This window comes from Nicotiana tabacum, chromosome 18, assembly GCF_000715075.1.
Source record: "Nicotiana tabacum cultivar K326 chromosome 18, ASM71507v2, whole genome shotgun sequence".
NCBI classification, from domain to species: domain Eukaryota; kingdom Viridiplantae; phylum Streptophyta; class Magnoliopsida; order Solanales; family Solanaceae; genus Nicotiana; species Nicotiana tabacum.
The window spans coordinates 111007830-111012765 of NC_134097.1; the positions used below are offsets into that span (position 1 = coordinate 111007830).

Consider the following 4936-nt stretch of genomic DNA (forward strand, 5'->3'; position numbering starts at 1 on the left):
CTTTGGTGTAATTTTTCATTGCAATTACATGGCCTTTTATAGGCATAAAAAGTAAAGATGATGGACATAAAATAGGAAATTTAATCTTTAAGTTATTCACAACATGGATATCCAATGTAGCATCCAATGTAGTATCCAATGTAGTATCCAAAGTAGTATCCAATGTAGTATCCAAAGTAGTATCCAATGTACAAACTATTCATAACAGGTATATATTTTTACCTCTTCATATGTCAATTTATACGGAGTTAATTAAGTTGTTTAAACTTATCAACTATCACGTAATATGCATGGAGAAGCATTTTAATCAAGAATTAAATATATAGCTAGGTACAAAATAGTGACAGATCACAAAATCTTATTTTCAAGAGATAATAAAAAGTCGAGCAATGGATTTTTTGGTTGCTAATAACAAACTGAAACAATATTATAATACTTGTCACGGTAAATTAGTCTAATAGTCCGTTTGGCCAAGCTTCTAAAATCAGCTTATTTTGAGAAGTGTTTTTCTCAAAAGTACTTTTAAAAAAAGTATTTTTGATGAGAAGTAATTTGTGTTTGACTAATTAATTAGAAAAACACTTTTGAGCAGTAATTAGTGTTTGGCCAAGCTTTTGAAAATTGTTTCTAAGTGTATTTTTTTCAAAAGTGCTTCTCAGAAAAGTGCTTTTGGAGAGAAGCTATTTTTTCTTGCTTCTCCAAAACTACTTCTGCTTCTCTTCAAAATCACTTTTTTTTCCTTCCAAACGCTTGGCCAAACACCTTAATTTTTGGCCAAAAAAATACTTTTGGCCCCCAAAAAAGCTTGGCCAAACAGGCTATAAGGAAATGTATACCACATTGGTTCCTTCACTTTTAACTCAAGGTGTTTAGGTGGAAATTGTAGAGAAGAAAGGTAATTTTTGTAAAGACAAAAGAGTCCCTACATTTAATGTGCTGATGGTAAGCAACCCCACTTCCAACCGAGAGGTTGTGAGTTCGAGTCTCCCAAGAGCAAGGTGGGAAGTTCTTGGAGGGAAGGATGTCGGGGTCTACTTGGAAACAGTCTCTCTACCCCAGGGTAGGAGTAAGGTCTGCGTACACACTACCCTCCTAAAATCTCACTAAGTGGGTTGTTGTTCTTGTTGTAGACTTCTCATTCTCCTTTAAGGCAATTCAAATATTTCTATTTCTATTATATAGAAAAGCCATGATGGTCGACAGAGGGTAAAATTGTCAATTAGCTAAATCCTAAAAGTTGTTTGTTGCGTCTGCTCACGCAATGCTTTCTCCGGTTCTTACTTTTTTCGTCCTTTCTTATTCCTCTCTATTTGTATTTTCCCCTTCTTTGTTCTGTATAAGTGTTTAGCTTACTCTCTGCTTCATCAAGGCCAAAAAAAACTAAGAGGTAGGTGAATGTGCAAAGCATTTGGGTCTTTTCATAAATGAGCAGTGTGTTTACCCACAACTTTGATATCTGCTTTTTAAGGCTTTTGAGGGAGGGGCAGTGCCGCAGTGAAATTGGAAAAAAAAAAATTCTGTCCGATTACCCTTCTGGATTTGTGGCATCTCTTCAGTAATTTCTCTCCCTCATTAAGTGTTGTTCGTAATTGCCCTATTCCTTCAATTGTTGAACAAGTATTATTCTTTGATTCGTTGTTTCCTCTTGGCTCACTGTTACATATTTGAATAATTATAACGACAAGTAGATAAAAATGGGATTAGAAGTTCACTTTAAAATGGCTATACGCTACACCTGAAGTGATAGTACTAGGTGAATTTATTGAAGCTCTGATAAATAATAGTACTAAGTTCTCTCACGTGATTCTTGTGGTGGTGTCAAATTTTCTGGAGATTTGACTAATCAGCTTACGTACACTATGTTTCGACTAACTCTTTTGTTATATAAGTCTGAAAATGGAGATTAGGTTAGGGGAGAAACCACACTAATTCAAAAATGGGCTAATTAGACAGAGTCCATCATGTGTTTGATTATATAATCGAAACAAAAATCCTTATAGAAAATGATTAAAGCAGAAGAGTTTCATATTCCTGTGATTGTCATTAACCTTACTGAGTTCAGCTAGCATTATTAAGTAGATATTGTTTTTAACTCATTCAGATTAATGGACTCATTCACAGCAACTCAACGGATTCTTTCTTTCTTTCTTTTGGAATAGGGGTGGACTAATTATTTTTATTTGTGTGTAGTTGCGTATTCACTTTGCCAGTATGAGCAGGAAACAAAGGTTCTGAAACCTTCAATGAGGAATCTATTTCATTATCCGGTTCTGTAGCTATTGGTTTTTATAGAGATTTTCAGCAAATTCTTTTTTTTTCATCGACTTCGTGTCTTTTCCTTTAGCATCAATATAAAGTTCAATACGAATCAAGGGGACTCAATATGTTTGTGTTCAAAATGATGGTATTTATAAGCATATGTTTTGGTATTGATATTATAGTTTTTTCTGTTAGACGTTTATGGAGTCTTAGTTGTTTTGCCGAGCAACAAGTACTAAATACTAAATTCAGGCTATTTCGAGTTGCAAGGATACTGTCAAACATGTGAAGATAGACTATTGTCTTCTGATTAATATGAGCGAAGAATTATTTGCCAGGCAACTGCCAAACATGCGAGGATATATTGTTGTCTTCTGATGTACAGGTATGCACCTTGAATATTCTTCTAATGTACAAGCTTTAGTGATGTTGCCATGGTTAAGAGCTGATATTACCGATCATGATATATATCAAAGCTCATAGTAATAAAGATAAATGCATGCGTGTAATTGTATACTACTATTTAATATAAAATTGCTCCACCACGCAAACAAGAGTACTTAAGAAATTGTTATGGTCTTTGTTTAAGTTTTAAAAAGATGATTATTTTTACGGTTACAACTCATGTAGTATCATTAAAATTGTCAAGGCTGATTATTTTTTCAGCAACAACTCATTTGGTACTTAGAGATGTTCATAGTCCAGTTACACATTCAACCATATAATTGTGCAAAAGAAGTTGAGCTATAAGGGTGTACAAAAATGTGTGCTTCAAAGTACAAGGCCTACAGGCAATAGAAAATGCATTGAGAAACTTCCCATTAATTTTGTAATGGAGCCAGAAACATAATGCTAAAAAAGGAGATAACAAGAAATTCACATTGGTTTTAATATGTTCACATGTTTTACTCTCTTTTTTTATATATGGTTTGATAATTAGCCATTCACATCTTAAAGTTCTAGCGTAAACCTTTTCAATGATGGCTAGAGTAGGAATGTCTAAGACTCGAAACCTTTGGTAATTTCATTAGAAAACTTTGAGATTAATGAACTTTTGTACAGTTTTGTGTGAATCTATTTTGATAAATACGGATTAGTGGATTCATCTATTATTTAGAGATTATACTTGGCAATTGTGAGGAAGATGAAAGTGTTTATCTACCTACTGTCTTTTATTCTTAATTTGTTGCATTAGTAGTGGAATTTTTTTGTTGGTCTTCTGGTCCTTTATATTAACAATGGAGGTATTAACTGCTTTAGGTTAGTAAGATCAAGGGCATAGATTCCTTATTTTATCGTCTTCTTGATCTAAGCATTATTAGATGGTATAGATGAGTAGGGCCTTTAAAGGGAAAGTTGAACTACAACCAATTTAAGTTCATACTTTGTTGTCTTCACATTATGTCCTCTCAGCTATATGTAGAAGCTACGGGTTCAACTGAACCCATAGTTTTTGCTCATATTTTTGCTCATACCATGTATTTTCGCCCAACAAATTATTAAATATGTATGAATAATAAATTTTGAACCTATTAAATTAGATGAGATGTGGTAGAATTGTGAATCTGAACCCATAAAGTTTAAATCCTAAATCTAAATCTACCGTAGAGCATCATTTGTTTTATGGAGTTGTTGAATTGCTAAACTTCAAAGTTATAGGTATATATTTGCATGTGTCACTTGAACTAACTAAAAAGTTCTTATACCGAGCCGATAATCTCATTCACTTTGTACATTTTCAATGATTTTAAAAAAGTAAACCTTGGATACTAAACAAGAGCGTAAGCTATGTCTCAAAGCTTGATTTATATGTATTGTAATGGTTATTTTTAATTTATTTATCAGAAAGTAGTAGCACGTTTTAAACTTGAAGTTGGAGGCTGATTTAAAAGAGAAAGCATCTTCAACATTAATCTATTGGAGTGGACTGCACTGATGCTACATGTGCCTAGAGGAAGCGGAAGTCATCGTACAGTGAAGTAATTGATTTTTATCGAACAAACAGTACATTTACCTTTGCTTCTCAACTATAATGCACGTTTCTAGGATTATTTAAACTCAAGTGGTTGATGCCTGGTACCCCAAAAGAAGCTATCATAAGTTGGATGGACGAGCAAAGTAAAAGATGTGTAGAATACAATTTCATCTTGCACTTTTTAGGTGTTTGGAACGAAAGAAACATATATGTTTAAAAAATAAAGAAAACTCATCCCACACACTCGAACACAAATATTTGCTTTGTGGTTGTCTTTAACCAAAATGAAAGATGTATACAATACGAATTTCTTAGACCTCCTACTTGTATTTGTATCCCCTCTATATTCAACAACACTTGGTGCTCTTTTAGTCTTTTATGATCAACAAAACTTTGCATTTACCTATCAATTTTTTTTTAAAAAAAACATAGAAACATGTTAGTTGCGTTGGGCCCGTGCATTGCACGGGCTTGCCTTATCTAGTCTTAATACAAATGGTATATATGCTACGGTTAAACTCCATATATAAGGCAAACATTATATATGTATCCATGTACATGTCTTAAAATTAGATTGGCCCAAATCACTTGAATTCATTTCATAACATCTACATAGTTCGAAATCACTTCTACAAGGCATAAAACACATCATTAGTGCAAAACACTAGAGATTAAAGCTCAAACTCAATTAAAGTGCAGTAA

General features: G+C 33.2%; 1 long non-coding RNA gene across 1 annotated transcript; it reads left to right on the forward strand.

The window, feature by feature from the left end:
• Positions 1 to 1229: 1229 nt before the first annotated feature.
• On the forward strand, positions 1230 to 4634 carry LOC107822806 (uncharacterized). Its single transcript, XR_001656470.2, has 2 exons — positions 1230 to 2644; positions 4105 to 4634. It is a non-coding gene; the product is annotated as an uncharacterized LOC107822806 (long non-coding RNA).
• Positions 4635 to 4936: the final 302 nt, after the last annotated feature.